The 21924-nt window shown below is 38.6% G+C and overlaps 1 protein-coding gene and 1 long non-coding RNA gene across 6 annotated transcripts in view; one reads left to right on the forward strand and one right to left on the reverse strand.

Annotated features, from left to right (window-relative positions):
* The window catches only part of SPATS2 (spermatogenesis associated serine rich 2), a 148641-nt gene that overhangs the window by 44265 nt on the left and 82452 nt on the right, over positions 1–21924 (forward strand). Inside the window, exon 1 of one of the 5 annotated variants that reach the window (XM_049625401.1) lies at positions 20100–20198. The exons of the other annotated variants lie outside the window; for them this stretch is intronic. The gene's annotated coding sequence lies outside the window, so the exon portion shown is untranslated. Of the gene's footprint in view, positions 1–20099; positions 20199–21924 lie in introns of those variants that run through there. 5 annotated transcript variants of the gene reach the window in all.
* Positions 1–21924, reverse strand: part of LOC125919029 (uncharacterized) — a 46012-nt gene that overhangs the window by 7504 nt on the left and 16584 nt on the right. The window lies entirely within an intron of this gene.

Raw genomic sequence — 21924 nt, forward strand, 5'->3', positions numbered from 1 at the left:
TTTGGGTGGGAAGCCTCTGTATACTGTGTTAGTACCACAGAGGATGAATTACTCAGTATTATTAAGAGAGAGTTAGGGTGGATCCCATGACCCACCAGTCAGGGGTAACGTGGACATCATGGTTATTCTTTGCCATGTAGGCATCAGCACACTACCATCTTGAATGGCTGTAGCTTAAATTTAGATAGGAACAAAAAACATTCCTATGAATTTGGTTGGCTTAACAGTCCATATGTCATGTTATTGTTGATAAACAATTGATTTCCTATCCAGTGGTGCCTTGAATATTTGTCTATCCAGTAAGTGAAACTGTTATTTACTTTATACAGTAGGGTTATGGAGGCATTCCATTTGCCTACCAATTTTTCACTGAACCAGGGTACAGCTTCAGTAATTTCTTTGGTAATATAAGTAAAGGTATCATCATTCTCTAATTTTAAATCTGGGTCATTATATTTAGGAGTCTAATCTCCTTCATCTGTGTCAAACCAGAGGGTTTGATTACAGAGTGAGTCTGGAACATGCCCCAAATCAAGTCCAGTATCAATGAGGTTCTCTATGCATAGGCACGGGTTACCAGCAATGAAGTTTACAGTGGTTATGGGCCATTCCTTGGCCTTTAAGGCTTCTTCCCAGTGTCAGATTAATGGACATAAATATTAGTTGAATGGCTAAGGGAAGGATATCAGACCTTTTCATAAAACCATTTCCTGAATTAATCATTCAAGCATTTATAGAAGCTGGTTCTAATATTAATTGGAGTCTTCCTGAGCATTTAAATGGTAACATAATCAATGACCATTTTGAGTAGTAAAAGAAAGTATTTGTTGGATGGTGGACCTTAGTGGGTGTTTACTGTGGGTGGAGGAAATTTCCAATGCAAAGAGAAACCTAAGTTTAAATATTTACAATTAATTTTCAAGACAGTAATACACAACAATTGTTATAAATCAAGTCCTAGAAGTGAATGAGGAATTCTGCTGAATGTTCTGTGATTTGGGGCAGAAACTATCTATACCATACTGTTGTTTGCTGCAGGGGAAGACTTTTTCTTGGAAATCTTTCATTTTTGGGCAGCTGTAGGTTTACAAGTTCCAGTGTCTGGGGGAACTCTATTTAGTTGAGAGTCATGGACCCATGTTCAATACCGTGTAATTTAACTGGTGTAGGAGAAGTTTCCATTGAGGTTCAGTTGCTATTTTTCATTGATGTCTCTTCCAAAACATCCATTGTCCAAGTTCCAAAGTATGGAGTACAAAGTCCTCTCATGTGGAGGGTGTTTAAGAGCTTCCTTGACCTGTTGAAAGTAAGGTTTTTTTTTTCTTTCTTGTGTGTGTGTGTGTGTGTGTGTGTGTGTTTTAAAATGTTTATTTGGTTGTGAGAGACAGACGTGAGTGGGGGAGGGGCAGAGAGGGAGGGAGACACAGAATCCAAAGCAGGCTGCAGGCTCTGTGCTGTCAGCACAGAGCCCCACATAAGGGCTTGAACTCATAAGCCGTGAAGTTTTACCTGGAATTCCCCATAGTGGAAAACATTTTCTAATGATTTCTTTCCTCCTGTAGTGGCATGAGCTTTCCAACAATGGAAAGCTTTGACCCATCTAGAAAATAGACATGTCATGACAGGTACATATTGATAACCCATAGAAGGAGGCAATTGAATGAAGTCCAATTGTAGATGTTCTGATGGTCTGGATGGTGGGAGAGCAATTCCCCAAAGCTACTTTAATAGTTTTATTTTATTATTATTATTTTTTTAATGTTTATTTAATTTTGAGAGAGAGAGAAAGAGAGACAGAGCACAAGCACGGGAGGGGCAGAGAGAGAGGAAGACACAGAATCCAAAGCAGGCTCCAGGCTCCGAGCTGTCAGCACAGAGCCCGACGAGGGGCTTGAACCCGCGAACTGCAGGATCATGACCTGAGCCGAAGTCGGCTACCCAGCCTACTGAGCCACCCAGGTGCCCCTTTAATAGTTTTAATAGGGTTATATGACTGACAGGTTAAACACAGATTATAAACCTGTTGTGCCAATTTAGAACAGTCACCTCACCAATAGTTTTCATAATTTGGGTCATTTTGTCAATTCCATGGTGGGTAGTCATGTGCAGTGCTCATAAGAGTGGCTGTTTGAGAGATTCAGGAAGCACCGGACAGCCGTTTGGGCCTTCCCAGGGTTTTCTTTTTTCATGGAACTTGCATCCTTTGTGGTGCCACTTTTGTTTTCTATTATCTGACACAATTTTTTGTCTGTTACACAAATTGTCATGAATAATGTGATTTGGATCTTTTTAGAACATTTATTTAAATTGTAGAGTTTTGGTACATTAGGAATTTCTTGAATTAACAGCTTTAGCATGAAAGTTAGCCATAACATTTCTCTGATATTCAGGGTCTGATTAGTGGGTACGAGCCTCAGTTTTGATAATGCAGTTTGTGAGGGTAATAACAGTGCCAAGAGGAAATCAGCAACCTGAGGTTCGTGTTTTTATAGGTGTGTCATTTGATGTTAAAAATCCTGTTTTCAGAGCATGCTAAATAAAATCTTGGACTCCTCCAAAAGCATACCTCCTATCATTGTAAATATTTGCAGTTTTTCCTTTTGCTAGTTTACATGCTCATTTGAGGACAAATAATTCTGCAGGTTGGGCTGAGTTAAATTGAGGAAAGACTCCTCTTTCTTTTTTTTTTTAAGTATGCTTCACACCCAGTGTGGAGTCCAGTGCAGGGCTTAAATTCATGACCCTGAGATCAAGAGTTGGACACTTAATCCACTGAGCCACCCAGGCACCCCAAGGACTTCTCTTGCTAATAATTCATATTGAGCAGTTGCAGTATATCCAGCTTCATATTTCCCTTCAGAATTTTTGGCATAAGAGCCATCAATGTTAAGAGTACTAAATCTGGACTGGTTAATGGAGTTTCTTGTAAATTTAATCTAGGAGTCAGATTTTGAGAGACCAATTTGGTGCAATTATGAGTTTTCTTCTTTTTTGGGTAAGGGTAGAAGGGTAGGAAGATTTAAGGAGTTGCAAGGAAGAATGCACAGATTTGAAGGAGACAGGAATAGAATCTCATGTTAGTCTACTAGCTAAGAAATGCTGGGTTCGCTCAGTTAAAATTTGTATATTAGGAGGAACTTGCGGATTTAAAATACTTCTTTGAACAAGTTCTGAAGAGGATTCTACAATTTTAGCAGCTGCAGCAACTGCCTGTGACCAATTTGAATGTGCCCTGGCTGCTGGGTCCAATTGTAAACTATAATTTGCAGGTCTATTTTTTTCTTCCATGTTCTTGTGTAAGGACTCCCAGTGTCAACGTTCATGAACATCGTAAAATGTTTGGTATATAGTCAGGGAACCCAGTGCAGAAGGATTTTGTAAGGCTTGTTTGATTTTAGTAAAGGCTTCCTCATATTTTGTTTCCTAAGGAAGTGGTTCCTGAGAGTTCCTTTTAGTCATAGAGTGGAGAGGCCAATAAGGAAAAACTAAAGGACCCAGGATTGGCAGTATCCTGCAAGTCCAAGGAGGCCTCTAAGTTGTCTCTTTGTTATAGATCTGAAGAAATTTTGGATGGTACTTACTCTTTCTGTAAACAGAAAGATTCCTTTGCTGATAAATCAGGACCAAGGTAATGTACTTTTTCTTATGAAAACTGAAGTTTATCTCAGGAGGCCTTATGGCCTTTTAAGCTAGCTGTTGCAGTAGATATTTTGAGTCAATTTCAGTTTTGTGTGGATGAAGAGCAAAGAAGTAAATCATCTACATATTGAATTAGGATAGAATTTTTTGGAAATGATAATGTACTTAAATCCTGATGTAGAACTTGTGAGAAATGTGAAGGGTCCTCAGTGGTTCCTGGAGGCATAACTATCTTAAGTATATTGTTGATTTTTCCAAACAAATACTGACTTTCCTTATCTACTGGGATGCTAAAGAAGGCAGATATACAACCATAAACGATTCAAAATTGGTTGGAATGTCTGACAATAGAGCGTTTGGTTGGGTACTACAGGAAGCCTTGGAATGACAGTTTTATTTTTAGCTCTAAGATCTTGTACAGATCTCCATCCTTGGCTATGGGGCTTTTTTTTTGGGTAGGATAGGAGTGTTGGAAGGACTGGTACCAGGGAATAAGTAGTCCTTGATTTATTAAATCTTCTGTTATGGGGGTGAGCCCTTGTATGGCTTAGGGTTTTAAGGAATATTGGGGGCAATTTTGGAATTTTTCCCAGATCTGTGGAAGAAGAGGTCCATAGGATATTAAAAGCTTCAGAGAGGTCTACAGTATTTGCTTCATCATGGAGTTTGGCCTCTTCAGGACAATTATTTTGGGCTTATAGAACACATAATGTTTTGGAGTCTGTTGAGTCTGGAAATTCCAAGGTTATTTCTCCAGAGACAAAATATATTTGCTCTCCTAATTACTTCGAGGAAGTTCTTGATGTGTCATGGTGGAGGTTTAAAGTGGAAGGAGTCTACTGGCACAGTACATTTTTCTCCATTTATTTCAGGTTTGATTTTACTCTAATGATTTATAGGAATTACTGGGAGTAACTTACTGGGCAGTACCTTAAAGCCTCATCAGTGTTGATTATTATCTGGAGATCTGAATGGAGGTTGAGAGTTCTCTCTTCTTGGATAATTGTCCTTTCTGTTTACAGTATTGACAGATATGCTTGTCAACAGAGGCAAAGTTAATTCTAAAGTTAGTTCTATAGTTGTTATAATCATGGGCCATGAGTTTATTTGCTTGATAACACTTTTTGTGTTCTAAAACTCTTTCAAAATGCTCAGCAGAATGTTGGGGCTCAGAAAGGAGAGGGATCTTCCCTTCTAATTTATGTTTCCTTAATAAATCATTAAGCTCAAGGGTGAAGCCCATTAATAAAATGAGCAGACAGGTGAAGTTAGCGTCAGGGTTTCTAAGACCAGGATGCTGTCTAAATATCTCTTCTAAAAGAATTCCAGTGTTTGCAACTAATTTATTCCTTTTCTAGTGACAGGATTGTATTAAGGCTCAATCATTTCTCAAGGGAAAAACCCTGGGTATAGCTTTAAGGAGCAGTTGACCTAATTTTCTCTCTCTTTTTTATTCCATCTTTTGAGGCATACATGGTGGGATCGTCTAAGTTTTTAGAAGGATCTTTCCAGCCTATTGCATGGAGCCACCTTTGGGTGTCTCCTTAACTTAGCACCATGTGAATGAATTGGTACAAATCCATGAGCCCAGGTCATAAGCTCCAAGAATTATCTTAAAATTTCCTATAAATTTAGTTTGATTCTTCTTTGGGTCTGGAAAATGGCTTATAATGGCTTGCAGCTCAGCTTCAAACCAGGGTTTAAATTCTGCTTTGGGTTGGACCACTGGTTCATGGTAAGATTTTACTCTCAAGACCATTAGGAGCCTAGGAGGTTTGAGGGAAAGGGTGAAAGATCATATAGATTGTGAGAATCAAGATAGGCACAGAGGGGTTAATTGGAGGGTCATTCAAATCTTTAGACTCAGGGCTTTTGTCATAAGTTTTCATTGACTTGTTGTAATGAATCTTTTAGACTATTTTAGAGTCATTCTGTCTTCTGGAGGCCTCTGCAAACCAAGGATTGCATTTCCTTGTTTTTGAGAGATTTGAGATTCTCTTTTATTTATTTTTATTATTATTATTTTTAATTTTTTTAATGTTTATTTATTTTTGAGACAGAGAGAGACAGAGCATGAACGAGGGAGGGTCAGAGAGAGAGGGAGACACAGAATCTGAAACAGGCTCCAGGCTCTGAGCGGTCAGCACAGAGCCCGACGCGGGGCTCGAACTCACGGACCGTGAGATCATGACCTGAGCCGAAGTCGGCCGCTCAACCGACTGAGCCACCCAGGCGCCCCAATCTTTTATTTATTTTTAAAGCTTACTTATTTTTGAGAGGGAGAGAGAGAGTAGGAGAGGGGTAGAGAAAGATAAAGAGAGAGAATCCCAAGCAGATCCCACGAACTGTGAGATCATGACCGGAGGTAAAATCAAGAGTCAGACATTTAACCAGCTGAGCCACCCAGGCGCCCCTGGGATCCTCTCTTTTAAAGGGCACCCTTAAGAGGGATCATCTTTTTTTAAAATAGCTCCCCAAAGTGGCCATTGCAATTCGAAATTATCCTTTGTAAAGCCCAACCATTTTTCCAGAAGGACACAAGATTCTGTTCTATAGTGGGTATACATGTAAGAGGGAGGGAGAAGGAAAAGAAGATTTAGACAAGTTGGAACCCTTTAGAATATCTGAAACAAATAACCTACGGGAGCCTGCTAGGTTTATCATTGTCTAAAACCCAAGGAATCATGTGTTTTTTTTTCCCTTAAAGGGTATCTTACTAAGAAGCTTCAACAGAGACAGAAAGCAAGTGTGCACAGTAAACTTGGAGAGCTCAGAATGCAAAGAGTAGAGCTCAGATCCTAGAAAGACTTACCCAAGAGCTCTGTAGTCTGCAAAAAAGCAGTGAGTGCACAGTGCTCTGTGGGTACTGGCATGTGGTTTGCTCACCGGTCACAGGGAGTCATTGGCTAAAGATCCCACTGCTGACCCCATTAACTGTCAAAAGTTCATAAAAAACAAGTAAAAGCAACAAATCACTGAAGTAGTAATTAGTAAAAGTTTATTGTGCACATACCAAAAAGACAACTTGTAAACTGGGAGCACTCAGATCAAAACATGGAATGAGGCTCAGAGGCATATTGTTTGTTACAAAGCAGCTTATATAGTGTGAAGACAGTAAATGTTTATTATTTACAGTGATTGGTTGCAATATTAGAATTTTCTCCAAGGGAGTTGGTTAGTGGCTACATCATATCAATTTTGGGAAACAGTTTTAAGTTTTGCTTAAGATTTTCAGGGGCATAACCAAGAAGTGATCCAGGTTAAGTTAACCTTGCTTGTCTTACAAAAAAAAATTAAGATCTGCTTATATGACTGACTGGTTTTGTCTGCTCAGGGAATTTTCAAGTCTGATTTTTGTTTGTGTTTTATTTTAACAACTTTCAAGGCAAGTTTTAACAAAAGCATCTTATCTATTTCTCCTATCAAGAGAACTCAGAACATTGTTTTCCGGTTCAGTAACACTCAGACCTTGATTCTTGGGCCCCTGGTGGTCTTTTCAGCAGCCATTTTCTTCTAAGACTTCCATTATATTAACCATGCTGGCCTTTTGATTAATGATAATAGCTAATATAGCAGCAGAGGCATATTTTAAAAACAGTAGTCCCAGCTTTGGTCAATTAGATTTTTCTTTTTGCCATTTTAATAAGTAGACTTGTTGATAGTTAATATTTTTGCTTTATGTAATAATAGGTAGTAGTAGTAGTTTGCCCAAAGTTATCTGTGCACTTTTTTTTAATTATAGAAGTCCTCTTATCCATCACTATCTGATCTTCTATAGTGTACTGTTATTTGAAAAAGTTGCTTAAAGCAGGAAATTAAAATGATACATACATATAAGCATTTTATTTTAGCTTAAAACAAACAAATGTACACCAATTTTTTTGATGTGTTAAGTATCAGTCTGCTGATAAGAGTTCTTCATCCTTTTGACATTAATGACACCTTGTGATGCATTGCTTGCAGCTTCCAATTACAGTTTTTCTATGTGAAGTGAGAATTCTTAGAGATTTGAAGCAATGAGTATAGGCTCCTCCTAGATTTTTAATTTTTCTCCAAGCTTATTTATATGTCTCATCCACACTTAATTTGATAGTTTTTCTTTTTTTTCTTTTTTTTCTTTTTTTTTAACGTTTTATTTATTTTTGAGACAGAGAGAGACAGAGCATGAACAGGGGAGAGTCAGCGAGAGGGAGACACAGAATCTGAAACAGGCTCCAGGCTCTGAGCTGTCAGCACAGGGCCTGACGCGGGGCTCGAACTCACGGACCGCGAGATCATGACCTGAGCCGAAGTCGGCCGCTTAACTGACTGAGCCACCCAGGCGCCCCAATTTGATAGTTTTGCAAATGATTTATATCAGTCTTCCAGAACCTTCAATTTAGTTTTCACAGCAACTTTTTCAATATTCATAGTTTGTTAATGTATTTAGTATTTCATTATAATTATGTAATTGTAGTTATGGCAAAACTGACATTAAGTAGGTTTGGAAACAAATAGATCAGATTTGGTGTAGTATAGTGGGAGCAGAGATGTCCCAGTGTTCAACCAGGGGTATTAGTACATTGTGAAGGAGATGGAGAGTATCAGTTGACTTGTCACGTTAAGAGGTAAAAGGATGCCTTTTTTTCTTTTCTTTTTGTTAAACTTCTAGGTGTAATATAAAGCAAACTGCAAAGTCTTTAAGGGTATAACTTAAATTTTTACACAGTGAACACACCCATATAACCATTACTCAGATCATGATGATAAAACAGTAGCAGTTTCTTTCCCACTACTATTTCTTTCCTATCACTCTTCTGACCTCTGTCACTATATTAGAAGGTTTGCTCATTTATGAACTTCATATAAATGGAATCCTAGAGCATGTACTCTTTTGCATCTGACTTTTTTTGCTTAGCATGGCTTTTGAAATTGATCCATGTTATATCAGTAGCTTGTTCTTTTTCATTGTGGTATATAGTGTTCTACTTTGTGACTACATTACAATTTATCCATTCTCTCATTGATGTGTGTCATTGATGTATGTTTAGGTTTGTTTCTGGTTTGGGTCTGTTACAAATAATGCTGCTTTAAACATTTTTGTACATGTCTTTGGTGCATTTATACATGCATTTTTTGTTGAGCATACATTTATGAGTGGGACATCTGGTCATAGGGTATGCTCATGTTTAGCCTTGGTAGATTTTACAAAATGGATTTTTATACTTTAACAATATGTGAGAATCAGTGGCTTCATTTCCCCAGTGGCCTTTTAAATTAAGAAACTTTATTAGTATTTATTTGTATCATTTTGTTTATGTGTGTATTTGGTTATTGAAAATATTGTAGGGGCACCTGGGTGGCTTGGTCAGTTGAGCTCTAACTCTTGACTTTGGCTCAGGTCATGATCTCATGGTTCATGGGTTGGAGCCCCGCTTTGGACTCCGTACTGATAGTGTGGGCCTACTTGGGATCCTCTCTCTCTCTCCCTCCCTTTCTCTGCCTCTCCCCCATTCCCTCTCTCTCTCTAAGTAAATAAATAACTTTAAAAAAAACCCCACCATTTAACCTAAGAAGTTTAACATTGAGTGTTCATAATATTGTACATGTTCTTCTTTCTAATGTCCTCTTGCTTTTCAAGGTAAATACTGTTCTAATTTTTTGTTTTTTTTTTTACTCTTTGTGCTATCTTTGCAGTCATTTTATCAGATATATGTGTGTCTTAATAATATATTGTCTCGTGTTGATTATATTTGAATTTTTTTAAAAAAGATCATGCTGTATATAATCTGGGAATTGATTTTCTTTAAAAAAATTTCAATGTCCATATTGTTGCATAGAGTTTTAATTGACTTGCTTCATTCAGTAAATACATCAAAATTTATTCACTCTTCCATTGATGACATGTGGGCTGTTTCTATTTCCTGCTGTTGTGAATTCCACATGTTTACTGGTGTATCATGAGCAAGAATTTCTCTTGGTACTTTGGAATGTAATTTCTGGATCATAGGGTTGATAAATGTTTTACTTTACAAAATAATGCCTGTATTTCAAAGAAGTTATACCAGTTTACACTCCTACCAGCAGTGGATCAGAGATGAGATTTTTTTCCGTATGAGAGTATTTTAAATTAGGATCTCAATACTTTGAGTTATAGGACTATTTAGATTTTCTGTTTTTTTGCATGTATCTGTCTGGTTTTCAAGAAATTTGTTACCTGGGACGCCAGGCTGGCTCAGTCGGTAGAACATGCAGCTCTTGATCCTTGGGGTCATGATTTCAAGCCCCATGTTGGGTGTAGAGATTACTCAAAAACCTTAAAAAAAAATTTGTTACCTGAATTTTCAAATGTATTCACATGAGATTGTATGTATTTTTGCCTTACGTTTTTAATGTTTGTGAGATCTATACTGATTCTTTTTTAAATTCCTAATGGTATTTTTGTACTTTAGTTTTTTTTCCTTTACCAGTATTTCTAGAGATTATTGGCTGGGTCAAGAAACCAATTTTTTCTCTGATAATATTTTTTCTTATTGCACTAAAATTTTAAAAAATTATGGTAAAATACATATAACATAAAATTGGCCATATTAACCATTTTAAAATGTATATTTCAGTGACATTAAGGACATTCACATTGTTGTGCAACCCTCATCACCATCCATCTCCAGAACTTTATCATCTCTGACTGAAACTGTACCCATTAAGCACTAATTCCCCATTATACTCACCCCACAACTATCATTCTTCTTTCTGTGAATTTGACTGATCTAAGTATTTTATATTATATAAGTAGAATCACACAATATTTGTTTATTTGTGCTGACTTATTTCACTTACTGTAATGCAAGGCTTATGCATGTTGTAGCTTGTGTCAGATTTCCTTCCTTTTTAAGGATGAATAATAGTCCATCTTTTTTTTTTTTTTAACATTTATTTTTGAGAGAGACAGAGCATGAGCGGGGGAGGGGCAGAGAGAGAGAAGGAGACACAGAATCTGAAGCAGGCTGCAGGCTCTGAGCAAGCTGTCAGTACAGAGCCCGATGCGGGCTCGAACCCACAAACTGAGATCATGACCTGAGCTGAAGTCGGATGCTCAACCGACTGAGCCACTCAGGCACCGCAGTCTGTCTTTTTTTGTTGTTTATGGTTTTTTTTTAAATTTTTTTATTTTTGAGAGACAGAGAGAGAGAGACAGAGCATGAGCAGGGGAGGGGCAGAGAGAGAGGGAGACACAGAATCGGAAGCAGGCTTCAGGCTCTGAGCTGTCAGCACAGAGCCTGATGTGGGCCTCGAACCCACAAACTGTGAGATCATGACCTGAGTTGAAGTCGGATGCTTAACTGACTGATCCACCCAGGTACCCCAATAGTCCATCTTTCATAATTTTTATCTCAAGTATGGGCACATAATAATTCATGTTAAATACTTATTCATTGATCAGTTAATATAGTTTTTAAGTTGGGGTATTAGAAATCCCTGTTTCTATATGCATGGAATCTCCTTTTAAGGATTAAAATCAGTGAATAAAGTTGCTCTTAATTGCCTTGTTTTGTTTTTGCCTAATAGTTGCCTCCATTCCCTTGAGCCGCTTGCACATCTGTGCTTTGGGGAGACGGAAGGAATGGAATTTCCGTGTGTAGGGGGGTGAGGATGAAGTGATCAGTATTGTTTAAAACTATTCTTGAAGAATTTACACAGCTGAGGATAATTTGGCTTGATTGGGTTTGGGTTACAGCCACCTGCATGAGGAAAAGGGTACAGACAACTCTAACCACCCAGCCAGCAGTGAAATGGGAAGAGATAAACACATATGTATTCCTACTCTGCTCCTTTTGAGTTCCCTCTACTCCCACACTTACAGCTGCCACTGATGACTAATGTTAAGCAATTTGGAGGGTCCTGTGTCTTTTAATAGTAGTAAAGAAAAGTTGTGGTATCACATGGTTTCTGATTTTCCACTTAGAATGCATTTTATTTTATTTTAAATTTATTTTTAACGTTTATTTATTTTTGACAGAGAGAGACACACACAGATAGAGCACGAGCAGGGGAGGGGCAGAGAGAGAGGGAGACACAGAATCTGAAGCAGGCTCCAGGCTCTGAGCTATCAGCACAGAGCCCGATGTGGGACTCGAACTCACAAACTGTGAGATCATGACCTGAGCCGAAGTTGGATGCCTAACCGACTGAGCCACCCAGGCGCCCCAGAATGCATTCTAAATTTCCAGAAATTTGGGGTGCCTGGCTGGCTCAGTTGGAAGAGCATGTGACTCTTGATCTCAGAGTTGTGAGTTCAAGCCCCACATTGGGTGTAGAGATTATACTTAAATAAATAAACTTAAAATAAATTTCCAGAAATCCTGTTTTGTTCCAATATCCAATTCTGTGTTGTTCCAAATCGAGATATTTGTTTGTTTGTTTGTTTATTTATTTATTATTTTGGTGTTTATTTATTTCTGAGACAGAGAGAGATAGAACATGAGCGGGGGAAGGGCAGAGAGAGAGAGAAGGAGAGAGAGAGAGGGAGACACAATCTGAAGCAGACAGAGCTGTCAGCACAGAGCCTGACGCAGGGCTCTAACTCAAAAACCGTGAGATCATGACCTGAGCTGAAGTCAGACACTTAACCGACTGAGTCACCCAGACACACCTATTTATTTTTTTAAAAGAATTTACTGATTTTGAGACGCCTGGGTGGCTCAGTCGGTTAAGTGTCTGACTTCAGCTCAGGTCATGACCTCGCGGTTTCTGAGTCAAGCCCACTTCAGGCTCTGTACTGACAGCTGAGAGCCTGGAGCCTGCTTTGGATTCTGTGTCTCCCTCTCTGCCCCTCCTCCTCTCTCACTCCGTCTGTCTCTCTCTCTCAAAAATAAATAAACGTTAAAAATTTTTTAAAAAAGAATTTACTGTTTTTCTTGGGGCACCTTGGTGACTCAGTTTATTAAGCGCCTGAGTTTGGCTCAGGTCATGATCTTACAGTTTGGGTTCAAGACCCTCCTTGGGCTCTGTGCTGACAGCTCAGAGCCTAGAGCCTGCTTCTGATTGTGTCTCCCTCTCTCTCTGCCCCTCCCCCCCCACTCTCTCTCTCAAAAATAAATAAACATTAAAAAAATTGCTTTTCATAATTTACTGGTTTTTATAAATGAAAATTTCATTTTCCAGAAGAAAACTTATGGTGGCTAGGCCTTATAATAATGGGAAAGTTTTTAATTAGAGTGGCATATTAATTAGAAAGTGCCAATGAGTAAAGACATTTATTAAGAAAACAGATTTGGGGGCGCCTGGGCAGTTCAGTCGGTTAAGTGTCTGACTTCAGCTCAGGTCATGATCTCGCGGTTTGTGGGTTCGAGCCCTGTGTAGGGCTCTGTGCTGACAGCTCAGAGCCTGGAGCCTGCTTCGGATTCTGTGTCTCCCTCTCTGTGCCCCTCCCCTGCTCATGCTCTCTCTCTCTCTCTCTCTCTCTCTCTCTCTCAAAAGTGAATAAACATTAAAAAAAAAATTAAAAAACTTATACTCACCTTCACTTTTTAAAAATTATTTATTTATTTTACCATTTTATTTATTTTTTAAATTTACATCCAAGTTAGTTAGCATATGGTGCAACAATGATTTCAGGAGTAGATTCCTTAATGCCCCTTACCCATTTAGCCCATCCCCCTCCCATGACCCCTCCAGCAACCCTCTGTTTGTTCTCCATATTTTTTTTTTTTAATTTTTTTTTCAACGTTTTTTATTTATTTTTGGGACAGAGAGAGACAGAGCATGAACGGGGGAGGGGCAGAGAGAGAGGGAGACACAGAATCGGAAACAGGCTCCAGGCTCCGAGCCATCAGCCCAGAGCCTGACGCGGGGCTCGAACTCACGGACCGCGAGATCGTGACCTGGCTGAAGTCGGACGCTTAACCGACTGCGCCACCCAGGCGCCCCTGTTCTCCATATTTAAGAGTCTCTTATGTTTTGTGCCTGTCCCTGTTTTTATATTATTTTTGCTTCCCTTCCCTTATGTTCATCTGTTTTGTATCTTTTAATTTTTTTTTTTAATGTTTATTTATTTTTGACAGAGAGAGAGAGACAGAGCATGAGCGGGGGAAGGGCAGAGAGAGAGAGAGAGAGAGAGACAGAATCTGAAGCAGGTTCCAGGCTCTGAGCTTGTCAGCACAGAGCCTGGTGCAGGGCTTGAACTCATGGACCTCGAGATCATGACCTGAGCCGAAGTTGGACGCTCAACCGACTGAGCCACCCAGGCGCCCCCATCTGTTTTGTATCTTAAAGTCCACATATGAGTGAAATCATATGATACTTGTCTTTCTCTGATTTCACTTAGCACAATACCCTTTAGTTCCATCCACATAATTGCAAATGGCAAGATTTCATTCTTTTTGATTGCCAAGTAATACTCCTTTGTGTGTGTAGGTGTGTGTGTGTGTGTGTGTGTGTGTGGACATTTGGGCTCTTTCAGTACTTTGGCTATTGTTGATAGTTCTGCTATAAACATTGGGGTGCATGTGCCCCTTCAAAACAGCATCCCTGTATCCCTCGGATAAATACCTAGTAGTGCAGTTGCTGGGTTGTAGGGTAGTTCTATTTTTAAGTTTTCGAGGAACCTCCATACTGTTTTCCAGAGTGGCTGCACCAGTTTGCATTCCCACCAGCAGTGCAAAAGAGATCCTCTTTCTTTGCATCCTTGCCAACATCTGTTGTTGCCTGAGTAGTTAATGTTAGCCATTCTGACAGGTGTGAGGTGGTATCTCATTGTGGTGTTGATTTGTATTTCCCTGATGATGAGTGATGTTGAGCATTTTTAATGTGTCAGTTGGCCATCTGGATGTCTTCTTTAGAGAAGTGTCTATTCATGTCTTTTGCCCATTTCTTCACTGGATTATTTGTTTTTTGGGTGTTGAGTTTGATAAGTTCTTTATAGATTTTGGATATTAACCCTTTATCTGATATATCATTTGCAGATACCTTCTCCCATTCCATTGGTTGCCTTTTAGTTTTGTTGATTGTTTCCTTCACTGTGCAGAAGGTTTTTATTTTGATGAGGACCCAGTAGTTCATTTTTGCTTTTGTTTCCCTTGCCTCCAGAGACATTTTGAGTAAGAAGTTGCTGTGGCCAAGGTCAAAGAGGTTTTTGCCTGCTTTCTCCTCAAGGATTTTGATGGCTTCCTGTCTTACATTTAGGTCTTTCATCCATTTTGAGTTTATTTTTGTGTACAGTGTAAGAAAGTGGTCCAGGTTCATTTTTCTGCATGTTGCTGCCCAGTTTTCCCAGCACCATGTGCTGAAGAGACTGTCTTATTCCATTGGATATTCTTTCCTGCTTTGTCAAAGTTGGCCATACATTTGTGGGTTCATTTCTGGGTTCTCTATTCTGTTCCGTTGATCTGAATGTCTGTTTTTCTGCCATCACCTTCACTTTTTTGATATCATTAAGTATATCATCTTTGTTCCTAATTGTTTTTTAGAATATATCAGCACATTAATATGCATCTCTCTCCTTTTTCATATTCATTTATAAACCTAATGAGAATGATATTTATTGGCAAACTGATGATATTGTGGAATAAAAACTCTTGGTTACTTTCTTGCAGTCCTTTAAAAATCAGGAAAAAAGTTTTTGTTTGGAACTTCCCATTTTCTTGTTTTTGGTTATTACTCTGCAGGTCTAGACAGTTAGTGTCTGTAGGTCCTTACTGATACATTTCTTGAACCTGTTGATTGGGTTACTGAGTTGTAATAAATATTATTTAGATTCAATTGAGGGTTTTCGGCTTTGATTTAATTTACTGGAAAGGAGTCCTTTAAAAAAAGTATTGAAAATTTTCAAGCAGATGTTTATGTAGTTACATTGTCAAAATATTAAAAGGTAGATTGAAAAGTATTTCTTATCCTAGTTTGCTATCTTTTTCTTTTCTTTTCTTTTCTTTTTAGAGAGAGAGACTGAAGCACAAGAGCAGGGGAGAGGGGCAGAGGGAGAGAGAGGGAGAGAATCCCAAGCAGGCTCCATTCCCAGTGTGGAACCTGATTTGGGGCTTAATCCCACAACCCTGGGATTGTGACCTGAGCTGAAATGATGTGTTGGAAGCTCAACTGATTGAACTACCCACCCAGCATCCTCTGCTGTCTTTTTCAGTTTCCATTACTCAATGGATTTGTCACCATTGAAAGTTTCTTGTTTATCGATAACTTCCAGATATATAGTATTTATGTACAGTATAAATATAATCTTCTCCATCACATTCATTTAACAATATATTTAATTATGTCAGTATGTTTTATTCATAAACATTTGCATAGTGTCTCATTGTATGGATGAACCATAATTTATGAAACTAGTGTCCTATTTTTGGACAGTTAGATTGTCTCCAATATCTTGCTATCATAAATAATATTGCATTGGATAACCTTGATTATCACATCAGTTCACACATTTGCAAATATGCTTGTAGGGTAAATTCCTAGAAATTGTCTTGCTGGGTCAAATTGTGTATGCATTTTTAATTTTGGTAATTACTGTCTTGTTTTCTGTAGGTATTGTGTAAATTTACCTTCTTAGACATGAAGGGGCCTGTTTTTTATGGCTTTACTACCAGTATATATAATCGTTTTTGGTATTTGCTGGTCTGAGAGTAAAAATTGGTGTTTCAGTAGTTTTAATTTGTATAAAATAGGTTATGGGAGAGAAAAAAATAGGTTAAAATATTTTTTAATCTAAATATGTACACACATGATATTAAAAAGTCAAATAATATCACAAAGTTTATAATAATAATTAAAAAAAAAAAACAGTCCCTACCTCTCCCTGCAGCCCATTTCCAATTCTGGCTTTCCATGGATAGTCATTAGCATTTCTTCTGGTATTAACTTCCATATTTCTGAATAATATGGTTATGCTAACTTTTCAGTCTTTTGGGGGCAATCCTATTATGGAAGATGAGGATTTAGATTTTTTATATTTTCTTCCCTCCTTACCTGTCCTTCCCTTTCCCCCTGGTTTTGTTTGTGGATAGATTTTGTAACAATTTGTATTTTAAATTTAAACTAACTATATAAATACCTTCATGTATAGTCCAGTTAATCCTTTGTTAGTCCTTGTGATGCTTGCCAGTGTGAGAAGTTACGTACCCCAAGACTTGAAAATTATACCCACTCTATCTTTAGAATGCTTCAGATCATTCCAGTTTCCTAATTGCACATCATCCAAATTTAATGGAGTTACCATTCTGAGGCTCTGGCTATACCTGTAATTATGATCTGGTGCTAGTAACCCATGATATTAGTAAAGTTCCCACTTGCTTGTTAAGTAACTTGTATAAGCCATGATTCGTGGAACCTTTTAGTTTTAGGGGACACATCTTTTGTTGCAGTGAATATCCGCCAATGTTTATTGAGTGGTTTTCAGTTAAGTATTAGGCATTGTTTTAGTGCTACATCTGTGTGAACTCATTTACACCATATAACAGCCCTGTGAGGAAGATGCTAGCATTATTTGCATCTTACAGATGAAGAAAGTGAGACATAAAGAAAGTAAGTAGCTTGCTTGAAGTCATTCAGCTAGGAAGTGGTGGAGCTAGGTTAGAAACCCAGGCAGTCTGGCTTCAGAGACTTCACTTACCCACTGCTACACTGCTGTATTAATGATATACTCCATCTCATTAGTAGAGCATGTACTTTGGTTTGGTTTTCCACTAGTGGTGATCAATTATGCTAAGCCACCATGTTTAACATTTCTCATCTGTCTTTTTCCAAATCACTATATTTCTGAAATTTTTGAAAAATAATTTTATTTTTAATTATAAAGAAATAATATAGAATTTACCATCTTTTCTTTAAGTTTATTTATTTGAGAGAGAGAGCACACACACACACACACACACACACACACACACACACACACAAGGTGGGGAGGGGCAGAAAGGGAGAGAATCCCAAGCAGGCTCTGTGCTGTCAATGCCGAACCCAGCGTTGGGCTTGATCCCACCAACCATGAGATCATGACCTGAGCCAAGATCAAGAGTTGGAGGCCCAACCGACTGAGCCACCCAGGCACCCCTAAAATTTAACTATCTTAACCATTTTTAGTTATTATTATTTTTAATGTTTGTTTATTTTTGAGAGAGAGAGAGAGACAGAGTATGAGTGGGGGAGAGGCAGAGAGAGAGGAAGACACAGAATCTGAAGCAGGCTCCAGGCTCTGAGCCGTCAGCACAAAGCCCAACGCGGGGCTTGAACTCATGAACTGCAAGATCATGGCTTAAGCCACGGTCGGATGCTTAACCAACTGAGCCACCCAGGTGCCCCCATCTTAACCATTTTTACAACTTTATTTTTTTATTTCTAAATTTTTAAAAAATTTAAAAAAATTTTAACATTTATTTATTTTTGAGAGAGAGAGAGGGGCACCTGGGTGGCTCAGTCGGTTAGGCGTCCGACTTCAGCTCAGGTCATGATCTCGCGGTCTGTGAGTTCGAGCCCCGCGTCGGGCTCTGTGCTGACAGCTCAGAGCCTGGAGCCTGTTTCGGATTCTGTGTGTGTCTCTCTCTCTGCCCCTCCCCTGTTCATGCTCTGTCTCTCTCTGTCTCAAAAATAAATAAACGTTAAAAAAATTTAAAAAAGAGAGAGAGAGAGAGAGACAGAGAGACAGAGAGACAGAGCACAAGCAGGGGAGGGGCAGAGAGAGAAAGAGACAGACAGACAGACAGACATAGAATCTGAAGCAATCTCCAGGCTCTCAACTGTCAGCACAGAGCCTGATGTAGGACTCGAACCCACAAACCATGAGATCATGACCTGAGCCAGTCAGACACTAAACCGACTGAGCCACCCAGACGCCCCTTCACCATTTTTAAATATACAGAATAGTAGTGTTAAGTGTACTTTCATAGTTGTGCAACATATCTCCAGAAATTTTTCATCTTGCAAAACTGAAACTATACCTACTAAACAACAATATCTCATTTGCCTTTCTTTCTTTCCCTTGGCAACCACCATTCTGTTTTCTGTTTCTATGAATTTGACTACTTTAGATACCTTGTATAAGTGGAATCATACAATATTTGTCTTTTTTTGTGACTGACACTTAGCATAATGTCCTCAGTCATCCATGTTGTGGCATATGACAGGATTTCCTTCTCTTTAAAGGCTGAGTAATAATGCATTGTGTGCATATGCCACATTTTGTTTATTCATCCATTGATGGACATTTGGATTGCTTCCACCTCTTGGCTGTTCTGAATAGTGCTGTAATGAACATGGGTGTGCAAATATCTCTTTGATACCCTGCTTTCAGTCCTTTTGGATGTATTATCCAGAGGTGGGATTGCTGGATGATAATGATAGTTGTTTTTAATTTTTTTTAATTAAAAAACTTTTAAAAAAATGTTTACTCATTTTTGAGAGAGAGATAGAGCATGAGCTGGGGAGGGGCTGAGGAGAGAGAGCGGGATACACAGAATCTGAGGCAGTCTCCAGGCTCTGAGCCATCAGCACAGAGCCTGATGTGGGGGTCGAACCCACGAACTGTGAGATCATGACCTGACCCAAAGTTGGACACTTAATCAATTGAGCCACCCAGGTGTCTCTGTTTTTAATTTTTTGAGGAACCTCCATTCTGTTTCTATAGTGACTGCACCATTTTACATTCACACCAATAGTGAACAAGTGTTCCAGTTTCTCCACATCTTTGCCAACACTGATTTTCTCGTTTGTTTTGTTTTATTTGTTTTGGTAGCAGCCATTCTACTGGTGTGAGATGATATTGTGGTTTTGATTTGTATTTCTCTAATGATGAGTGATGTTAAGTATCTTTTCATATCCTTGTTGGCCATTTGTTTATTCTTTGGAGAAATGTCTGTTCAAATCCTTTGCCCATTTTTAAATTGGGTTACTTGTTTTTGTTCTTGTTGTAGGAGTTTTTAAAATATATCCTGTGGGCACCTTAGTTGAACATTTGACTCTTGATTTCAGCTCAGGTCATGATCACACGGTCATGGGATCAAGCCCCACGTTGGGCTCTGTGCTGAGCATGGAGCCTGCTGTAGATTCTTTCTCTCCCTCTGCCCCTCGCTCCCATGGTGTGTGCATGTGCTTTTTCTCTAAAAATAAAATAAATCTTAAAAAAATTCTGGATATTAACTGCTTATCAAATATATGATTTGCAAATATTTTCTCCCATTCCTTAGGTTGCCTTTTAACTCTGTTGATTATTTACTTTGACATACAGTTTTTAAGTTTGATGTAGTTCCATTTGTCTGTTTTTGCTTTTGTGTGTGTGTGTGTGTGTGTGTGTGTGTGTGCGCTTTGGATGTCATATACAGAAAATCATTGCCAAATCCAATATCATGAAGTTTTTCCTCTGTTTTTTAAAAAATTTTTTCTAATGTTTTTTTATTTTTGAGAGACAGAGTGCAAGCAGGGGAGGGGCAAAGAGAGAGAGAGAGAGAGAGAGAGAGAGAGAATCTGAAGCAGGCTCCAGGCTCTGAGCTGTCAGCACAGAGACCAACGCGGGGCTCAAACTCATGAGCTGTGAGAACATGACCTGAGCTGAAGTTGGATCCTCAACCGACTGAGCCACCCAGGTGCCCCTCCTCTGTGTTTTTTTTTCTTCCAGGAGTTGAGGTCTTATGTTTAACTCTTTAATGCATCTGAGTTAATTTTTGTTAATATGGTGTATAGTAAGGGCTCAGTTTCACTCTTTTGTATGCAGATATCCAGTTTTCCCATCACTATTTGTTGAATAGGGTGTCCTTTCCCCAGTGAATGATTTTAGTACCTTGTTACAAATCATTTGACCATATATAAGAGAGTTTATTTCTGGGCTTTCTATTCAGTTCCTTTGGTCTAAGTGTCTTTTTGCTAATGCTACTTTTTAAAAATGTTTTATTTATTTATTTTGAGAGAGGGAGGGAGAGAGAGAACCCTAAGCAAGTTCCACGCTACCAGTGCAGAGCCTGACTTGGGGCTGGAACTCACGAACCATGAGATCATGACCTGAGCCAAAATCAAGAGACGGATGCTTAACTGACTAAGCCACCCAGGAGCGCCCCCCCCCCCATTACTACTGTTTTGAATACCTTAGCTTTGTAATATGTTTTGAAGTCAGGAAGTTATTGTTTTTCTTTTTCAAGATGTTTTGGCTGTTTAAAGTCTATTTCTAAAATTAGAAATATTTTAACCACTCATAAGTGTGCAAGTCAGTGGCATTAAATTCATTTACAGTGTTGTGTAACTATCACCACTATCCGCAAACCATTTCATCATGCCTTATAAAAACTTTGTACCCATTAAACAATAACTCTTCTTTTTCTTCTTCCCCTTAGTTTTTGGTAACCTCTATGGTACTTTCTTTTTCTTTTTCTTTTTCTCATCTCTTTTTTTAACCCATGTTCCCAGTCTGATAAATATGAAAACCTTATGCCCTCTTTTGTTGTGCTTTGAAATGAAAAATAAATATAACAGTTAACAATAAGTCAAAGTAATAGGTTCTAAAACTGTACATGTCCATTCTCGTCCTTCGTCTCCACCTCGAGAAGTCACTGAACTGTACAGAATGCCTACAAACCAGTAGTATATGCTTATGTAGCTGGTACTAGGGGTGTGGTCTGTGACAATGTACTTCTTTAAGATCAAAGCTAACTGAATATGAAATCTGGTTCATTGCTTTTCTTAGCTTTAAGCTATAGCTCACAAAGATAACTAATCCAAGACTGACCATTTTGAATTTTTTTTAATGTTTATTTTTGAGAGAGAGAGAGAGAGAGAGAGAGATAGAATGTGAGCGGGGGAGGAACAGAGAGAGAGGGAGACACATAATCTGAAGCAGGCTCCAGGCTCTGAGCTGTTAGCACAGAGCCTGACACGGGGCTTGAACTCACGACCAGCGAGATTCATGACCTGAGCCAAAATCAGTCGCTTAACCGACTGAGCCACCCAAGCTCCCCAAGACTGACCATTTTGAATTTGCTTTACTATCTGATAAGAAGTAGCAAATTAATATAAACATCCAGATTTAATATTTAAAAATTTTCTTTACTAGTTTCTCCACATTTCAAACTTTAATTAATATAATATGGTATTCCAGGGCGCCTGGGTGGCTCAGTCGGTTTTTTCTTTGGCTTTTTTCTTCTAGTTTTTATAGAAGAGAAATTTTAGATTCTTGAGTTTCATGTATGGTAAAATACACAAATCTGAAGAGTAAATAAAGCTCAATGAATTTTTACATATGTATGCACCCATGTGAAGACAACCTGGATCAAGATCTAGAACATTTGCCCTCTCAGAAAGTTCCCTCATGTTTGTTCTCAA

Source organism: Panthera uncia, chromosome B4 (genome assembly GCF_023721935.1).
Source record: "Panthera uncia isolate 11264 chromosome B4, Puncia_PCG_1.0, whole genome shotgun sequence".
In the NCBI taxonomy this organism is placed as follows: Eukaryota; Metazoa; Chordata; class Mammalia; order Carnivora; family Felidae; genus Panthera; species Panthera uncia.